This window comes from Bos grunniens, chromosome 7 (assembly GCF_055505025.1).
Source record: "Bos grunniens cultivar Pamir isolate PY7600 chromosome 7, Bosgru_T2T1.0, whole genome shotgun sequence".
In the NCBI taxonomy this organism is placed as follows: domain Eukaryota; kingdom Metazoa; phylum Chordata; class Mammalia; order Artiodactyla; family Bovidae; genus Bos; species Bos grunniens.
Window position 1 is genome coordinate 75,033,535 of NC_141171.1, and position 21,466 is coordinate 75,055,000.

The 21,466-nt window shown below is 39.2% G+C and overlaps 1 long non-coding RNA gene across 1 annotated transcript in view; it reads right to left on the bottom strand.

Moving 5' to 3' along the window:
* The window catches only part of LOC147369837 (uncharacterized), a 122,922-nt gene that overhangs the window by 2,842 nt on the left and 98,614 nt on the right, over nt 1-21,466 (bottom strand). The window contains exon 3 of the long non-coding RNA XR_015168584.1: nt 17,976-18,037. This is a non-coding gene — a long non-coding RNA (uncharacterized LOC147369837). The remainder of the gene's footprint in view (nt 1-17,975; nt 18,038-21,466) is intronic.

Consider the following 21,466-nt stretch of genomic DNA (forward strand, 5'->3'; position numbering starts at 1 on the left):
GGACACAAACAAAAATAATTGTTTGTTGTTTAGTCACTGAGTCATGTCCGACTCTTTCATGACCCATGGACTGTAGCCCACCAGGCTCCTCTATCCATGGAATTGTCCAGGCAAGAATACTGGAGTTGGTTGCCATTTCATTCTTCAGGGAATCTTCCTGACCCAGGGATCAAACCCAGGTCTCCTAATTGGGAGGCAGATTCTTTACCACTGAGCTATTAGGGGAGCCCTGGGACACAAATTACATGCTCAATAAAAACTGTATTCAGATTTTTTCTTTCATATTTGGAATATCCTTCCCCTCCCATTGTTTTTGTGTGTGTGTGTGTGTGTGTGTGAATAACTTCTCTATCAAATAAATAGATGGACTTTCTGTGTATTTCCTCTAAACTTCACTCATCACTCTCAACTATCCACCTACATTATAGTTGTCTCTTTTCTTCTTTCTATCCCATCAGATAGAAAACTCCAGGAAACAGTCACATTTATTTTATTTGCTATGCCCCTAGGACCAATAAAAGATGCTTAATAAATATCAGTTCAGTTCAGTCGCTCAGTTGTGTCCGACTCTTTGCAACCCCATGAATCGCAGCATGCCAGGCCTCCCTGTCCATCACCAACTCCTGGAGTTCACTCAAACTCACGTCCATCAAGTCAGTGATGCCATCCAGCCATCTCATCCTCTGTCGTCCCCTTCTCCTCCTGCCCCCAAACCCTCCCAGCATCACAGTCTTTTCCAATGAGTCAACTCTTCGCATTAGGTGGCCAAAGTACTGGATTTTCAGCTTTAGCATCATTCCTGCCAAAGAACACCCAGGGCTGATCTTCAGAATGGACTGGTTGGGTCTCCTTGCAGTTCAAGGAACTCTCAAGAGTCTTCTCCAACACCACAGTTCAAAAGCATCAATTCTTCGGCACTCAGCTTACTTCATAGTCCAACTCTCACATCCATACATGACCACTGGAAAAACCATAGCCTTGACTAGATAGTTTGAATTAATTAAAGTGTTGAATTTGTAAAAAATGAACTTGCTCATGAGGCCAATTAGCCTCATGTTCATTTTATAGACAATGAGATCTGTCCAGTCAGCAAACTTAGAGCAGCACCAGATTCACAACTCACCAAGCCTGAGTTATAACTATGGAACTCATCCTACTGACTTTGGCTAATTCCCTGTGGCAGACATTAAGGAAGAATTATTGGCATTTAGATTTTATTTCTTTGTTTTATTCTATTTTGTTCTGCAGAGGGAAATGCTTTGGCATTAGTATCAGCCATTAAAAAAACAACAGAAAAGACATAAAGGCAAAGTATCCTAAGTACCTAGAAAAAGGTAATCAAGCAAGAAACAGAATAAAATCAATTCATCAAAAAGAACAGAAAACAACAAATTAATTCTAAAGCTCTCTGGGGGCTAAAAACAACACATGAATGAACCCTAGCAGTGCTACAAAATATTCAACAATCATGAGCCTGAATTTGTTCTTTTAAGAAAGAATTGGGTCATTTATTCCAGCAGTGTTTGCCTCAACATACTACATGGAACACTCTCTGTGAGGGTCCCTGGTTGAGTAGGCTTGAGCTGAACGATTCATCTTCCTTTATGATTAACATGTATGACAGTGAAGAATCTGGCTCCACCTGTTTAATCCAGTGCTTACCAAACTTATTTAGCTTAAAAAAATTATTTTTGCTCCTCCCTTTAACATCAATTAATACTTAGAGAAAGTGAGTGTATACTCACGTCTGACTCTTTGTGACCCTATGAACTGTAGCCTGCCAGGCTCCTCTGTCCATGAATTGGATTCTCCAGGCAAGAATACCAGAGTGAGTTGCTATTTCCTCCTCCAGGGAATCTTCCCAGCCCAGGGATCAAACTGGCTTCACCTGCATTGGCAGGCATATTCTTTACCACTAAGACATCTGGGAAATGCTGTAATGGTCCCCAAAACACCCTTTGGGAAATACTTATGTATGTAGCAGGAGAGAGTAGATGAAAGGGAAAATCTGTCCTAAGAGTGGATCCACACTGACAGGTCTCTGTGCTGTGCTGTGCTTAGTCACTACCCAGTTGTGTCCGACTCTTTGCAACCCCATGGACTGTAGCCCACCAGGCTCCCCTGTCCCTGGGGATTCTCCAGGCAAGAATACTGGAGTGAGCAGCCTATCCTTTCTCCAGGGGAACTTCCTGACCCAGGAATCTAACCGGGGTCTCCTGCATTGCAGGAGGATTCTTTACCAGCTGAGCAGGTAAGCCCCATAGGTCTCTGCTGCTGCTGCTGCTGCTGCTGCTAAGTCGCTTCAGTCGTGTCCGACTCTGTGTGACCCCATAGATGGTAGCCCACCAGGCTCCCGTCCCTGGGATTCTCCAGGCAAGAGTACTGGAGTGGGGTGCCATTGCCATAGGTCTCTAAATACATGTAAATGTAAAGCTTTTCTAAAGAGTACTCTCCCATTACTGCTTTCTATTCTGCTACTTGGGATATTTCTGTGTCTCCTAAAATCAAGACAAGTTAGACCACAAGAAGGACTGCAGAAGATGACCGTCCTTTCCCAAGATGAAATAAAACCAGTTTGATATGAAGTTAGAAATTCCAGCTGCTTTAATAATACAGTTTTCATTGTCAATCACACATTTTAATGGATGCATAGCCCCCAGCAACCTCCTAGTCCATTTTTTGGATGGTTAGTGCAAAATGTGCTGAGAATTTCTTTTTCTCCCTTGTTGCTCTAACTCGGTATGGCATGTCTATTTCAAACACATGTCTAATGACATTTCTAGGGATTTAGAGGTAGGAGATACAGAAAGGCCCACAGGAAAAGTGACAGTCATCAAGTCCTGAAGACATGCACTATGCAGGTAGCAGGCAGTTTCTCATATCTGAGCTGCAACTTAAAAAAAAACAACAACAACCTTAGCATCATGGTCTGAAGGTGTGTTCTCCCCAAAACTTGTATGTTAACCCCTACCTCTCAGTGTGGTGGTACTAGGAGGTGGGGCCTTTGGGAGCTGATTAGGATTAAATGAGATCATGAAATGAGCCCTCACAAATGGGATTAGTGTGCTTATAAGAGTCATGAGAGAGCTTACTTCCTGTGTGCTCTCTGTCATGTGAGGATAACATTGAGAAGACACCAGCCTGCAACCCAGAGGCTAGTCCCCACCAGAACCCAACCTAGCTGTCACCCTCATTTGGGACCTTCCAGCCTCCAGAGCTATGAGAAATAATTTTCTGTTTTACAGCAGCCTGAATAGACTTAGTAGCATGATCCAAAAGTATATTAATAGTGGAGAAAAAATGATTTAGAAAGCATACCACTGTGAAATAAGCTTAACATTTTCCAAAAAGTTTTAAACCTACAGAGAATCTGTGACAGAGTTCCTTTAAATGGTAAGATTTCTTGGTAATTTTGTCAAGGTGTGCTCAATATTTTTTAAGCATTTTCAATATGACAAAATAGAGATGCAAAAATGCAAGGGGCTTCCCTATGGAAGGTCAGAGTCGAATAATGGAAATGAACTTGTAGTTAAATAACTGAAATACTGTGTAATATATCTTCTAATAAGATAAGATCACATCGATTAACACGATGAGACAAAATGATCAGCTATACTTAGAACAGTAAGGGAAGAAAAGTTGTTGGAATGAGATGTTGGAGGATTAATAGACGTTTGCTCAATGGGCATGTTAGAGAGAGGCATTCACAGAAAAGACAATTATATAAGATACTTAAAACAGTCTGGTTAATTCAAGACCCTGTGAGGCAATGAGAATTGGAGGTTATCAAGAGGTGCTCAGGAGAGGAGGGAGTAAGGAAGTGACTTGTGTCTACCTGCTCTCCCCTAGGACATAGTAATGACTTTAACCATTTTAAGTTTTTTCACATCTGTCAATCAAGACTATTTTCTTCCTCATTTAAAAGATAAATGACAAAAGACAAATTTAACTTTTTAGAGTTGTATAACAATAAGCTATTACCAAAAGTCAACTCTTTGGCCTACATTCCTTTCTATTGGACAAGAGGAGTTTCTGAGTGAAACAAGAATTTATTTTTACCAAAAAAACTTAACTTTTCAGGGACACAAAATGGTAAATGGCTGTTTGCAGGGAAGAACAAAGTCCTTATCAGTTCAGAGGAAGAAGGCAACAGGCCCCAAACTCCCAAGCACCTTTCCTTCAAGTCGTGAACCCCCATCCTGGTGTTCCAACCTGAACTGATAGAGGCCCTCCCCCAGCATCACTATGTCAATTTCATGAAAGAGAGACAGTTGTCAGGGATCCAATATGGTTCTCTGGTTGTAAGCAAAACATACAGAATCTGATTCTCTTAAGGCAGAAAGGAAACCTGGGACAGCTCACAGGGTGAAGGAAAACAAACATAATACACTTCTAAGAAGGCCCAGCCAGAGGAGCTTCAGGAATCCTGATGAACTGCAAGAGCTCTATTCAGTCTTCTCCTGACACCCTCATCAAGATAGAAGAACTGAGCTGTTTTGGTCCCATACCTGTGAAGATTCAAAATATAGGAACAGAGGATCTGACCCCACTAGTTTGCATCCCGAGTCTATCCTTTAGCCAGGGGAATCCAGGGCACTCAAACAAAGATAATGATGGAGAGATAGTTTCCCTAAGCAAAATAAGCATGCTGATACCAACATAAGAGAGAGGAGACACTGAACAGATGAAATCAATAAAGGCCACCATAATCTATTATAAATTTTCTACAAGTGGTATCATGCATCTGGAAATTTATAGTCATCCCACTTATTCACTGAAATCTACACCCTGTACCCATATAAATGGGAAGAGATGGAAGAGGTATTACAGAGGAGAGAGGTAGGAGAGTAGAGAAGTAAAGAGTAAGATTCAGGGGGCCAAACTATGGGACCAAGTCTCAGTTCCACCATTTACTAGTGGTGAGAATTCAGTCACATTTCTTTTTTTTTTTCCTCAACAGGATCTCACGTTTCTTAAATTCTCTGTGCTTCAGTTTTTGCACCTATAAAAACAAGATGATATTAGCACTATTGGTAGAAAATATGAGCTAAGCAGCAGTTCCCAACCTTTTTGGCACCAGAGCCCACTTTTATGGAAGACAATTTTTCCACCAACCAGGGCTGTGGGGGGATGGTTTTAGGATGAGTCTGGTGCATTACTTTTATTGTGTGCATTATTTCTATTATTAATACACCAGTTCCACCTCAGATCATCAGGCATTAGATGCTGGAGTTTGGAGACCCCTGAGCTATGATATGTGATGCATTTAGTGCTATGCTGGCATTCTCTAAGTACTCAATAAACATCAGTTATTATCATTTAACTGTCTGGCACTGTGACATCTATAGCTATTTTTCTTTCTCTTTTAAAATGTCTTGTTTTGATCCTTGTTTTCTCCAGATCCTCTTACATAGCATCACAATGTCATAACAGAAATTCAGAGTGAGAAGCATCTTTGTTCCTTTACCACCTTGTTTCTCTCCTACCTGAAAAGAATAGTCAAGACACCGTTTAGATTTCAAACTAATGTTCTGTGGCAACTGCTCAACATGGGCAGCATTCAAAATACACCTCCAGTGATTTTTTTTCTCTGAAAGGTATACAAGTAAGGTTAATAGAGGTGCCATTTCCAAAATATATCTGCCCTGAGCAACATAAAATGATTATTTAAGAGGGCACAGGGCATAGGACACACTCTGATATTAAAAGGCCTAGCAACTAAAATTAATTTTACAAGCTCCCCCACATACAAATTTTCATTGACTCTGAATTTTCTATCTGAATTACTTTTTTCCTCTAGTTCAGGGAGATCTAAAAAAAATGAGTAGGAAGAAGAAAAATCTTTTCATTTGCAAACCATTGCACAGACACCTGCACCTTTTGAGCATTTAAAGGTAAATGACTCTGTCCTTTTCTTGTTCCTTTTTTCTCTGTAGAGTTGAGTGACAGCAGCATTGGTACAGAAATAAAATACCTATTTCCCCTCATCAAGTCTCACTGCTTTTTAAATTATCTTGGGTAGTCTTCATTTGTAAATATCTTATCTATGAGAACAGATGCCTTGAAATTTGCTGAAGAAAATAATAGCTTTCTTTGCTCTTTTATCAAAAAACATATCTTCAACAAAAGTAAAACTGAGAAAGATTTCTGGTTTTTGAAAAAATTTATGGCCCTAAAATACTTATTTTTTTAGCTTGTTCAAACTTTAAAATAGAGGATAAAGTTAAAAATTAGATAGTTTTTTGTTTTTGTCTCAATAACACTCCTGGGATTGACATTTGAAATAAATTTCAAGCTAAAAAATTATTGGTCAAAATGTTCTCAGAAGTATTTCAAAGTCCAAGATTATGTCTTTATTCTCTTATAATTATTTAAAAGTTTATCTGCATTAAATCATTATAATTATTATTCAAAAGCAGCTACATTTTTTTGTTTCCTAACTGATTCTGTTGGCTTAGTATTTTAATGAATAATTTTTCTTTTAATGTTCTTTAAATGGACATGGACTGGTTCAAAACAGAGAAAGGAGTACATCAAGGCTGTATATTGTCATCCTGCTTATGTAACTAAGATGCAGAGTACATCATGAAAAATGCCAGGCTGGATGAATCACAAGTTGGAATCAAGATTGCCAGGAGAAATATCAATAACCTCAGATATGCAAATGATACCTCTCTAATGGCAGAAAGCGAAGAGGAACTGAAGAGCCTCTTGATGAAAGTGAAAGAAGAGAGTGAAAAAGCTGGCTTAAAACTCAGTGTTCAAAAACTAAGATCATGGCACCCAGTCCCATCACGTCATGGCAAATAGATGGGGAAAAAATGGAATCAGTGACAGCTTTTATTTTCTTGGGCACCAAAATCATTGTGGATGGTAACTGCAACTATGAAATCAAAAGACGCTTGCTCCTTGAAAGAAAAGCTATGACAAACCTAGACAGCATATTAAAAAGCAGAGACATCATTCTGCTTACAAACATCCATATAGTCAAAGCTATGGTTTTTCCAGTAGTCATATATAGATATGAGAACTGGACCATAAAGAAGGCTGAGTGCTGAAGAATTGATGCTTTCTAATTGTACTGCTCGAGAAGACTGTTGAGAGTCCCTTGGACTGCAAGGAGATCCAACTAGTCAATCCTAAAGGAAATCAGTCCTAAATATTCATTGGAAGGACTGATGCCGAAGCTGAAGCTCGAATACTTTGGCCACCTGAAGTCAAGAACTGACTCATTTGAAAAGACCCTGATGCTGGGAAAGACTGAAGGCAGGAGGAAAAGGGAATGACAGAGGATGAGATGGTTGGATGGTATCACAGACTTGATGGACATGAGTTTGAGCAAGCTCTGGGCAATGGTGAAAGACAGGGAATCTTGGTGTGCTGCAGTCCATGGGGTTGGAAAGATCAAGACATGACTGAGCAACTGGACCAAAAATAATAATTTTTTAAAAGATTAAAATAAAGATGAACAGATATGGTATTTCCAAACTTTCACAATATTCAGTAAAGTTCAGTTGAGTCGCTCAGTCGTGTCCAACTCTGTGACTCCATGGACCACAGCACGCCAGGCCTCCACTGTCTATCACCAATTCCCGGAGTCTACTCAAACTCTTCTCCATTGAGTCAGTGATGCCATCCAACCATCTCATCCTCTGCGGTCCCCTTCTCCTCCTGCCCTCAATCTTTCCCAGCATCGGGGTCTTTTCAAATGAGTCAGTTCTTCGCATCAGGTGGCCAAAATGTTGGAGTTTCAGCTTCAACATCAGTCCTTCCAATGAACACCCAGGACTGATCTCCTTGAGGATGGACTGTTGGATCTCCTTGCAGTCCAAGGGACTCTCAAGAGTCTTCTCCAACACCACAGTTCAAAAGCATCAATTCTATGGTGCTCAGCTTTCTTTATAGTCCAAATCTCACATCCATACATGACTACTGGAAAACCATAGCCTTGACGAGACAGACCTTTGTTGGTAAAGTAATGTCTCTGCTTTTTAATATGCTGTCTAGGTTGGCCATAACTTTCCTTCCAAGGAGTAAGCGTCTTTTAATTTCATGGCTGCAAATACCATCTGCAGTGATTTGGGAGCCCAAAAAAATAAAGTCTGACACTGTTTCCACTGTTTCCCCATCTATTTCCCATGAAGTGATGGGACCAGATGCCATGATCCTAGTTTTAGGAATGTTGAGCTTTAATACACATTTTTCACTCTCCTCTTTCACTTTCATCAAGAGGCTCTTTAGTTTATCTTCACTTTCTGCCATAAGGGTGGTGTCATCTGCATATCTGAGGTTATTGATATTTCTTCTGACAATCTTGATTCCAGCTTGTGCTTGCTCCAGCCCAGCGTTTCTCATGATGTACTCTGCATATAAGTTAAATAAACAGGGTGACAATGTACAGCCTTGACATACCCCTTTTCCTATTTGGAACCAGCCTGTTGTTCTGTGTCCACTTCTAACTGTTGCTTCCTGACCTGCATACAAATTTCTCAAGAGGCAGGTCAGGTGGTCTGGTATTCCCATCTCTTTCAGAATTTTCCACAGTCTTATTGTTATCCACACAGTCAAAGGCTTTGGCATAGTCAATAAAGCAGAAATAGATGTTTTTCTGGAACTCTCTTCCTTTTTCGATGATCCAGTGAATGTTGGCAATTTGATCTCTGGTTCCTCTGCCTTTTCTAAAACCTGCTTGAACATCTGGAAGCTCATGGTTCACATATTGCTGAAGCCTGGCTTGGAGAATTTTGAGCATTACTTTACTAGCATGTGAGATGAGTGCAATTGTGTAGTAGTTTGAGCATTCTTTGGCACTGCCTTTCTTTGGGATTGGAATGAAAACTGACCTTTTCCAGTCCTGTGGCCACTGCTGAGTTTTCCAAATGTGCTGGCATATTGAGGGCAGCACTTTCACAGCATCATCTTTTAGGATTTGAAATAGCTCAACTGGAACTCCATCACATCCATTAGCTTTGTTCATAGTGATGCTTCCTAAGGCGCACTTGACTTCACATTCCAGGATGTCTGGCTCTAGGTGAGTGATCACACCATCGTGATTATCTGGGTCGTGAAGATCTTTTTTGTACAGTTCTTCTGTGTATTCTTGCCACCTCTTCTTAATATCTTCTGCTTCTGTTAGGTCCATACCATTTCTGTCCTTTATTGAGCCCATCTTTGCATGAAATGTTCACAATATTACGGCTTATAAAATTGGATAAAGAAAATAAATCTCTTCCCCAGGCTTTAGTTCTTTATATAAAGCAACCCAGAGAGCAGACAGGAAGACATGTGATTCCTTTTCCACTCTGGCCTGATTCCTATAAGACCCAGAATCTGGTCATTAAGAAAACAGGGTGAGCATCCAGCTGCTGAAAGAGTGCTACTGGGAGATGGGCAGGACACTGTCTCTTTCTACCATCTCCTTACTGGGCCACTGGGTTTCTGATATTGGCCAGCATCCACTGCCACCTTTACAGTTTCAGAAGAAATCTCCCATTGCGTGTTGTATTCATTTCCTAGGACTCCAAGAACAAAAGAAACCATCACATGGCTTAAACAACAGAAATTTATTCACTTATGGTCTGAGAGTCTGAGAAATCTGGGAAAGTCTGAGAAATCAATGCTTTCCCTGAAGGCTTTGGAGGAGGGTCCTTCCTTACCTCTTCCTCGCTTCTAGTGGTTGCCAGCAATCCTCGCAGCTATGTCATTCCCGTCTCTACCTCTATTATCACAGGGTGTTTTCCTGTGCAGCTGTCTCCAAATTTCCCTCTTTCCATTAGGACACCAGTCCTTGGGTTAGGGCTCACACTAATCCAATATGACCTCATGTTAACTGGATTACTTCAGTTAATCAGACCCTATTTCCAAATAAGGTCACCTTCACAAATACTAAGGATCAGGACTTCATCATATCTTTTGAGGGGACACAATTCAATCTACAACATGTGTGTTTTCATGTGAGACAGGGCCCTGGAGCCCTGCACTACACAAGGAGAAACCAGACCTCCCCACTTTCTAGCCAGACATGTGACCTGGTCTCAGCCCAGTTGGATACTCCCAGCCCCTATATGACAGTCGGACCAAGAGTCACAAAGGTGAAAGACATTGAAACTTCATTCCCTCATGAGTACTGATGCCCAACTAATATCCCGATAATGGTACAATTCTCTCATTTCTTCCAACATATCAAACCCCTTTGGCCTGACATAGCTAGTCAGTTTGTTATTTGAGAAGAACAGCTCTCAAAAATATAAATAGGAGACAAAGGAAGAAAGAAGGCAGAGCGATACCTCCCCTAGAAGGTGTAGATTCTCCAAGAAAAGAATTCTCCAAGAAAAGTCTTAGAAAGGCTAAGAAAGGAAGATCTTAAAGGAAGTATCTACTGAAGTATGTACATGGAATCAGTTCAAAATGTTATGGTTATAGGCAGTAGGATTTAAGAATTCCTGTATTTAGGAATTACACACATGGGATGAACATGTGCATAGTACTATATATAAGACAGAGAACCAGAAAAAACCAACTGTATAGCACAGAGAACTCTACTCAACATTCTGTGATAACCCATGAGAAAACAAATCTTTAAAAGAATGAATATATGTATATCTGAAACATTTTGCTGTACACCTGAAACTAACAACATTGTAAATCAACTGTACTCCAATGAAATTAAAATATTAAAATTAAAAAAAAGAATTCCTGTATTAAAATCTGTAAAGCATTGGGAAAAAAGCTAATTTCTTATTGTTAATTTGATAGAAGAATTTAACAAGCAAGGAAGAAACATAAGAAATGTGCACCAATCTCTGCTGGTAAACACTGAATCTGGATAAGTTTTTCCTAACTGGGGAATAGAAAGATAGAGAGAGCTGTCCTCAAAGAATGATGATATATGCAAAACATTAAGAAGAAAAGTCACACTGAAGAATCATGAGACCATAACTCTGAAAGTGATTTACTAGTAGAAACAAAGGAAAAAACATTGTAAATGGTATAGCACTTCTCAGCAGGATGCCAGAATATATAACCTGTGTAAAACAAGAGCAGAAAAGCAAATATAAAGTAGACGGAGAAGAAAAAAATAGCAAAATGGTAAGAAAATATAATTGAAATCAATGAAACTAAAATCAAAGAATTTAATAACCATGGACTAACATATTTTTAAAGAATAGAAGTGACAATATTGTGAAAATTGAGCTAGAGATACGTTAAGTTTAGTTTGGTTTGATTTTCCATGAAGTCAAAGGTAAAAGTGCAAGTCAAGTGAAACAAGGATGAAATACCAGAGTTGGCTACTACTCCTAAATTCAACACTTATCATGCATCTCTTAATAGATATGTCTCCTAAAATTAAAATAAGAACCAAGTGAGAAAAAATTCCTTTGTTTCTTGAAACGCTACGCACTGTCTTATAAACTGACAATTTGTTTGCATATTTATCTGATACTTTGAAAGGACAGCATAAGGTCTTAGCTCTAAATCTATGAACAAGTCAGTTTGTAAAGATGAGTTTAACTGAGCACACATTTGAATGGAAATGTATAAACTACATCTCAACATTCTGTGAAAAGACAGTATACAGTAAAGCCTCATAGAAACATCTTCTTATATCCTTTCTTCCTAGTCTCACCTTGTCCCATAAAATAGAAACTTGGGCCAAAATTTCAGCTTTCTCTTGGAAGAGAAGGATTAAAAAGCTTCTACACTCCTCTTCAGCCCTTACTGGATTCTCCCCTCAAGAAGAAAGGCTGCAACTGGTTGGAGAGTTTGGTGACAGTCTGACATGCATCTATTTACTTTCTGATTCTGAAGTCCTCGACTATGGGCAATTTTGGATGCCAGGGGAGATTTGGCAACATCTGGAGATATTTTTATTTCCATGACTTTGGATGGGGGTTGAGGGGAGATACCACTTGCTTCTGGTAGGTTGAGGCCAGGGATGTTGCTAAGCCCCATACAACACACAGGACAGCCTCTCACTACAAAGAATCATCCAGCTCAAAATGTCCAGAGTGCAGGGCTGCTACACCAGTTGGGAGAGCTTTGCTTCTTCATGAACTTGTCTCATTTTCTTCCTTCTTCTTGCAATTTCTAACTCCCCTCTTGTGAAATAAGAAAATCAAGGAGGATTTACATTTTCCACCTTTACCTGAGTTGGTAAGTTGTATCTGCATGAGAACCAGGAGGCCCTGTTTGTACCTGGGCCTTTCCTCCTAGTGTCACCTTATCTTATAAAATTGAAACTTTTTCAGCTCTCTCTAGAAAGAGCTGCATAAAAGAAGCTTCCACACTCCTCTTCACCCCTTACTGGGGTGAAGCGTATAAGAAAATGTTTCTATGAGGCTTTACTACATACTATGGCTTTGTTAGTCACAGTCTGAATCTCACAAACGATAAGCAGGTAGATGGCCACTGTTGCTGTGATAGGATCACTCTGATAGAATATTTGATCTGCCAGAACATTTTCCTCTAATCATGGGAAAGATTCAGAGAGACAGATGAGTTTGGAAGGTGGGATCAAGATTTCTACTAAGTGTGATAGAAATGCCACTTCTATCATTGAGGGTGCAAATTCCAAGGAGGCAACTGGACATCTGAGTTTGGGACTCTAGGAGAGATGAAGTTGGAGATGAAAACTTGGAAATTATCAGTGAAAGCTGTTTAAAACCATGTAACTGGGTGGAGTTTTCAGGGAATGGGGATAGATTAAAAAGACAGGACTTAGAATTTAGCATTCCAGCATTTACAACATTTACAGGTCAGAAAAAAAGAGAAGAATCAGCAAGAAAACTGAGAATCAGGGGCTATGCAAGTTAAGGAAGCTGTCTTCCAAGAGAAGAATGAGACAGACATTCAGAGAAAGGAAAGGACTGAAGGAACCCTGGAGAGATGAAGAAAAAGATCTCAGTTCTTGTTTAGAATGGACATCAATTATTTTCCCTGTCCAACATCCAGCCCTAAATCTTAGTTTAGGTTCCCCAGAAACAGAGCCAGAGAAGGAGTTATCAATTAAGGCTGTGCTCTCAGGAGCAAGGGAGTGAGGGAAGCAGGATGGACACAGGAGTGAGCTAATCAAGGTGGTGCTCTCTTCTGAACTCTGGAGCATGACGTGCATTATTACCTTACTCCTTCCCTGAGAAAAGAGGTGGCCCTCTGTGCCCTTGAATCAAATAGTGACTAGGTGCAAGCTGCTGGAGAAAGGGGTGATTTACTTTCCGGATGAGCTGCTTCCTCTGCTGAAGGCAATTATCTGGAGAAGAGGGAAGCTCCGCACTGTGAGCAGCAAACATGCAGAGCAGCTCAGGGATGGATGCTCCAGCTTGAGAATAGGATCTGGAAGGAGCACCAACAGCATCGACTGCACTTCTCTTAACAGAACTCATTGTTCCTTCAGAGAACCACTCTTTCTTTATTCCCAACTTGTTCTGCTGGAGTTGTCTCTGCTCTTCCCACCTCAACTGTAGTGATCAGTAGTTGAGAGAGGCTTCCCAACCAATGGGGTCATAATTATAGGTGTAGCCACCAGCTCATGACTCAATTTGAAATGGTAAGGGCCAGATCCAGAATTTTTGCAAGAACTCTTATGAGAGGGAATGTCTCTTCCCAGGGTTGCTAAGATCTGAGGATGTAAAGGTAAAATTGCAACTTTATCACCAGGAGGAAGCAGCCTACCTAAGAATGAAGCCAAATGAGAGGAAAGCTCAGCTTAGGGACAGAGACAAACTCCTGACCTTATCTACGCACCTGGATACAAATGTATTGATTCACCTGGGCTTTTTAGGTTTGTGAAATAATCGTTCTTTTGCTTTGGCCAGTTTGAGTTGAGTTTCTGTCTCTTCTACTCACCTGAATGTCTAGTTATACTGCCTGAAACTGCCTGCTCTGTGATTCCCTTCTATTATTTACAGTAAGTCCTGAAGCAAATTTGATTAGCTCTCTTTTCTTTGCAACCAAACATGCACTAAGACACATTTAACACATAGAGATTAACAGTTCAAAGATTATAATACAATTAAGTGAACAACCTCAAAATAGCACCAAACATACTTTGATCTTTCTTGGGTGACTTAGAAGGCCGTTCAGAATAATCCAATGCCTTTGGGTTATGTTTTCTAAAACCAAGTATCAATATATTTCCTATTTGGAATAAATGTTTAAGAGAGAAAATAGATTTTTTTTACTGGCATTTTCCCAAAATAAAATAAACAAAGAAAAACAACTATCCCTCGATCCACTGTTGTGTGAAAAGCCAATACTGGACTAGAGATTGTATTCTACTTTGGTTATCTATGGTCTTTTGTCTGATTTAACTTCTATAAAATGCTATAAATAATCAGTTATTTCTTCTATACCTGTTAAAGAATGCCAGTTGGAAATCACTTACTTCCTCTACTTAACCTATTGTCCACAAAACACTTATCAAAATTTTGCTAATAAACACTGATCCAGCACAAATCCAGGGAGTAAATATATCACAACTGACCTTGTTGAAATCTGACAGTTTCATTTAAACTTTTATTCATATCTGTGTGTGTGTCTTTCTGCATTACAGTTTCAACATACTGCGGCTGTTCTTTGACCCCTAAATGGTCACATTCATTCATAGTGATTTCAACTCCAATTGTGGCAAAGGTTGAATACTGAGTCCTCTGCCCAAGCCTTGTCTCTCATACACGTTCACAACTGTCTGATTGGGCATTAAGCTACTGCTGGAACTACACAAGTTTAACTTTTTATAAAGAGAGATTAATGGGAGCAAATAGATCATAAAGAATCTTAACAGATACTTAGTGCAAAAATAATAATAATAATAATATCATGCAGCTAGATAAATGCTATGAAGGCAATTAGAAAGATTATACATGATGAAATAAAAAGGCTACTGGGAAAATTGTGACGATAGATTTTTGTGCCTGTTGTTTTTTTATTAATATGACATCACTCAATAACAAGAGTCCTTTACTCTCTGCATTTTGTAACCAGAGGCGAACCTTCAGAAGAGATGACTTTTCTTTGATTCCACCTCCCCACAATCCTCTGAGCTCCTTGGGGAGCAATGTCAATTATACCATCGTCAATGCAAATGGCATTTTAAGGAGTTAGTACAGCAGGCAGAGAATGTTAATGCTGCTCAGAAGTGCCAATGTGCACTGCAGACTATCCCCTGAAGTCTGCAGCCCATCACATGTCTTTATTCAGTCAGATCTAATCCTATCAACTGAGAGGACAGGCCACTGGCTTGCTCTCTGCCTTTGTCACTCAAACTTACCCATTAAAAACAATCCATTTGCTAAAGTCGGACAGTGTGGAATTCAAGTTTGGCAGCCAAAAGATAAACTCCTCTACATAGAGAATGATAATGAGGAGCCTGCTGGCTTTCTTGCTTGGTAGGTTATTCTTATTAAGATAAAATGCGTTCCAGAAGTGACTCAGAGACATGGAAATCAGCTAGTTCTTAAAAAGTTATGGGAGCTTAGGCTTTCAAATTAAGGAAACAAATATGATGAACATAAGCTGAAACTCAGTAGAAAAGTGGCACCACTAGAAAGTCCTCCTTGTACTATGTTTTCTAATGTTGCAGTATTATAAAGAAGAGTCTCACAGTTACATCATTATGAGAATTTAGATGGCTCGATAATTGGAACATCTCTACTAAGTTTTTATTTAATGAACATTTCATTTGTGGTAATCAATTAAGCCTATAAATAAATCATTCTATTGCTTTAATGAAGCATCTACCATGTACAAAACACTGTGCTTGGTGTGGTAAAGGGCATAAGAGACTGTAAGATTGAAAAAGAATAGATACATGTATATGTATAACTGAACCACTTTGCTGTATACCTGAAACTAACACAACATTGTCAATCAACTTTATACTAAAACCTAGAATAAAAACTTTTAAAAAAGAACAAATTAAAAAAAAAAAAAACACAGGTCTTTTTCCAAAATAAAAATAGTATATTAGAAAAAAACAATAACCAGAATTCAAGAAAAGATAAAAAGCTGTGTCATACAAATCACATGTGTATATATGGCTGTCATATAGAAACTCAAAAAGCAATAGAGACAGAGGAACAGCCCATACTGAGGCTGACTAGTACTAATATGACTTCAACAGCTCTATTATAACACTTATTAATATCTCTTTTAAAAAAAGACAGAAAACAACCACATCCACTTGAAATTCAATAAAATTGTTCTCATTAAATTTGCATTTACTTTTATATTTACCATCTATTCATGTCAAGTGGCACTCTTTTCCTATTTATATAAATGAGTAGAAATAATACTATAAAGCTTCCATTGTAAACAAAATAAAAGTTAATTTAAGGAGAAAATTAAGTTTAGAATAGTACACATAAGTGGAAGAAAAGTTATGTGAAAACTATTGAATTATAATATAGCTTAATAAGATTTTACATAATAATATGCTTTGGGCTTAAACAGTTATGTAGATATATTTAAAAAAAAAGAAATGGAATGCAATTGAGTTAAGTTTGGAAAACACAGACCTAGGCTAGGAGCCAGTGAACATTTTCATAAGGAAATACTTGTGCAAGTGCAAAGAAAGTTTATTCAAATATGTTCGCTACAGCCTTGTTATAATACAGAAAAACTGAAAAAAAATAAATATTCCCAATAGAGAAGAAGTTAAATAAAATATGGCACCACCATTTAGATTGCAGCTGTTCAAAGAATGGCAAAGAACTACATGTATTTATGTGGAAAGATCACCCATTTTTAAAAAATAAGCAAACAAAACAATATAAAATCATGTGTTTAATACTATCCCAATTATTTTCTGAGACATATAAGTAAGCATATGTAAATGCACAGAAGAAAAACTGGGAAAATAATCATTATTATAGTTAATACTGTTTAGCTCAGGAGAAGTGAGTGTGAAATCCAAAGGTAGGGGAAGAGCAAATATAGCCACATCTTCTTTGATATACTCATGGGTTGTTTGAATTTTAATTTCATGTATCTTTGAATTATTGTTGCAATATTTTAAATACTTAAGAAAACAAGGGGGACTTTCAGGTGAATTTCCATTTGTTTAACTCCCTTCCCAAACTACACTAAAACATCAGAACAGAACTTTTTTAAAGGGCACAAACCTTAAGGACAAAGGAAAAAGGTACAAGTGCAGCACAATTTCGAAAGCTGGATGGATAAGTCGGAAAGAATCTAAGGGGAAGGAATCTAAAGGAAGCTCAGTCCTAAGTTTGCAGTGGAAGGAGCCAAGAAGAAGCTCAATATGCTTTGCAGAATCTACAAAGGCTCTGGAATTGGCAACATTAGGTCCTCTGGGAATGCACATGGACGTGAAATTAAAAAAAAGAGGACAGCTGGAAAGACTTAAAGCAGTAGTTAGAGAATCCTGGGATTAGCTACATCCCGCTCCCTTCCCTGTTCTATGGTTAGTTTGGGCATCATCTCTGCCCAACAGGACGAAGGGTATTTATCCTCTAGAGGACATAAGATAGGTTTACTCTCTAGATGGAGAGCAGAAGGCATAGATAACTAAGGCAGAAGATAATAGATGGAAAAAAGGAGTTCTCCATCAGGAATTGTCTTCATGAAAGGGCCCACTGAGATCAAACTATAAGGAAGCCCACAGTCCAGAAGCCCCACACATGCACTCAGGAGCTTCCTGTCAGTTGTTTATTGTCCTATTCTTGAAGAATCACCAACATTGGAAACAAGACTCAAACATATAAGGTAGAGTTGGAAAGAAATAAAAGCAACTTGAAGGAAGCAGAGTCTTTGCAAGGAGAAGAAAACTTTAAATAAACTATCCCAGCTTTACTCAAAAGATAAGGCAAGCTATAATATACATTAAGTAAGAACATGATACTATTAAAAGAAGGAGGAGGAGGAGGAAAAGAAGTGGGAGGGAAGGAGGAGAGGGAGAAAGGAAAGAAAGAACAGAACAAAAGAGAGCTATGGGGAAAAATAAATATATACATACTTACAGTTATATGTATATAGTACATATACGGGGCTTCCCTCATAGCTCAGTTGGTAAATCATCTGCCTGCAAAGTAGGAGAGCCGGGTTCAATTCCTGGATGGGGAAGATCCCCTGGAGAAGGAAATAGCAACCCGCTCCAGTATTCTTCCCTGGAGAATCCCATGGACAAAGGAGCCTGACAGGCTAGAGTCCATGGGATCACAAGAGTCAGACATGACTTAGCAACTAAACCACCACCACCAACCAAACCACCACCACCACCAGTACATATATAGGTGTGTGCTTATATACAGGGGTATGTGTGCGCACATGCGTGTAACTCAATGGAAGAGATGAAAAATGAAGGTGAGGAAATCTCCCAGAAATTGAACAAGACTTCAGATAATAGTTGTGCCTGTATTTATTATATTTATGTGCTTATGCGCTTTTTTTCCAGAGTGGTTTTTGCTCACAGCTTAACACAGTATAACTCACTAACCCATTCACTTATCTTGATCTTTCAATTTCCCAGTTTCCGTTAACACTTTTTACTGTTCCACTGTCATCTCAAGAGCTAATTTTTTCTATAGAAAGTACGAATTTTTATTTCCCATTTTGATTTCCAATCCAATTTCCCAATTTCAAAAAAAAAAATTTAGAATGTAAATCACTTCTCTGCTTTTGGTCCCAGAAGAGGGTGAAGTCAACCCTCATAAAAGAAAGGAAAGAAAAAATATAGTTTTTATTTGTTTATGTCAATCTCTCCCACTTGAATGTAAATTACATTCCATGATCAGGGACTCTTTTGCTTTCTCACTGTCTAGAACTGTGCCCAATGAAATAAAAGAGATTAGAAAATACTTCTTGAATGAATAAATGAACAAACATAGCCCAGGGGGATGTGGCTTTTGGAAGCGCCATTGCAACTTAGAGAAAGAATGGATATAGTAATAAAGCAGCAGTGAGAAATATTCTGACAACCAAGATTTCATCTCTTACGATACTTGCTTTGAAAAGTCTCAAATAAGGTATCTCTGCAATTAAATCCATTTCCCCAGTATAACTCTGATAGGACCATACTTGGAGGTACAACAGTCAATCTCTATAATGACTTTCTTTATATACATATTTGTGACCCAAGGATTCCCATCTGTGATAGGATACCCTTGGGAAAATTCCCTGTATGGTCTATGAACCCTCATTCCTGCCTCATGACAAGTATCTGTGTGTTAGAAGCAGATGGTTTAACAGGCTGTGAGTTATTCTTTTTTACTTAATGTTTTCTTAATTTTAGCAAACTAATGCATCCACGTGGTTTTCCAGTCACAATCAGATGGTGGGCTAGAGAGTGAGCCATTTGGTTGAGGAGCACCCAACTGTCAGCACTCGTGGGTTCCTCCTGTTGGGGGTGTAAGCCTAGCTGTCAGTATTCTGAAACATTTCAGAATAGGGACAGGGGATCTCACCATTCAAGCTGCAGACATTCAGTATCTCACTGTGATCCCCAGCTGTACAAACCTCGCCAGTGGGAACTTCCCACTTTTTACCAGGGTGGACAAGGAGCAGCTTCTAGGTAAGAGAGCTAAGAGAAGTCATCTCATGACGCAAAAGTTTAACCTATCCCGATTTTCCACTTCTTGCCATTCTCACTTTTAGAAACTATCTGGCATCTCTGATTCCTACGCCTTTCTAGATGCTAGGATATAATTTTCCTTTTCTCTCATTGGCTTCATTCACTGCAGGCTTTAGTTTCAGCTTTTCCAGGTTGGCTAATTCAGTGTCTTTTTTTAGAAATTGCGTGTCTTTGCTTTTCAAGATTTTATAAAAAAAAAACAGTGATCCAAATACGTAAAACAAATGTCATGAGTGGTTGTCACCAAAGGTCCATAATTTCTGCCATAAGGGAAACAATAAAGGAGAGATTCACTCCCCCACCTCTCTTTCTCTGTCTCTCTCCAATTTCACAAAACTGGTAGCATTGCTAGAAATGCATCTCCAATTACTTGTTCATGTCCATTCTCTTGAAGGTACATCAGTTCAGCAGCAAAGACTTTTCAGAAAATTCAAGAATCCCAACTTCAGACAGGAATTAAATAGAGAATGAAATCTTCTGACCAGTCTCAGTCTCTTAGTGTCCTGCAATTTCTGTTTCATTTGGGATCAAAAAAGGATCCAAGTAAGACCTTCTCTAGTGAAGTAGAAGCCTTGGCCCAAAATAAGGGGCAGATTGGAGGGGCTTCCTGAATTATACTTCCAGTGCATCGATCTTGATCCTATCAGACATCTTGGAGTAAGTCCATTGCTGTGGTATACTCCTGATAATACTGACCATCAAGTTTCTATGCCTTCTTTCCACTTTATTTAGCAGTGTTGTTCTTGGGTATTAATCTGGATCCCTAATACTCTAGGTTTTCCCAATTCGACCTCTATTTCCTGACTCACAGACCTCAAGCTGCCTCTGAACATTGATAAATCTGAGGCCTCCCACTGCCCTCACTGCCAACATCAGCAGTTCTATGGCACTAGTCATATTCCCTCTCTTGTTTTCTGATTCACACTTAAGAAGTGTTAGCCTGATGCCAACCATGTCTGTGACAACATCACTCTTGCTTAAAAAACTGTGAAGATAAAACCCACTGTGTGGATTTCAGCCTGTAAATAAAGCCATGCATAAAATATCTTCACCTAAAAATTACCCAAATAGGTGAAATCACTTCATAACCAGCTACTTTTCCCATCACATTTACCTAAATATCACCCTCAGGTGGGCTTCACAGGTCATGCTAGTGGTAAGAACTCACATGGCAGTGCAGGAGGTGTAAGAGATGTGGGTTCAGTCCCTGGGTTGGGAAGATCCCTTGGAGGAGGGCACGACAACCCACTCCAGTGTTCATGACTGGAGAAACCCATGGACAGAGGAGCCTGCAGGTTATGGTTCATAGCATCAGAGTTGGACACAGCTGAAGTGATGTAGCACGCATGCACATCTTTTAGGTCTGTTCAATCCTATACATACTAAATCACATGTTACCCTTTCTAACAGCCTCAAGTAATATTTTGAGTTTATTCTCACGTCTCCTTTTCCACTTCTCTCAATTTTACATTTAACTGTATACTGCCTTACATTGCTGTTAAATGTTCCTGATTAAGTACAGGACTCACGAGAGAGAAAATAATGGAAGAGAGAATCAAGCTAAGAATTATACATATTCCCAAGCAACAAAACACAGAAGTGGGACAAAAGGAATTCTTAATGTATATTGCCACAGTAGTATGCTGCTGCTGCTGCTAAGTCACTTCAGTCATGTCCAACTCTGTGCAACCCCATAGACGGCAGCCCACCAGGCTCCCCCATCCCTGGGGTTCTCCAGGCAAGAACACTGGAGTGGGTTGCCATTTCCTTCTCCAATGCGTGAAAGTGAAAAGTGAAAGTGAAGTCGCTCAGTCATCTCCAACCCTTCGTGACCCCATGGACTGCAGCCTACCAGGCTCCTCCATCCATGGGATTTTCCAG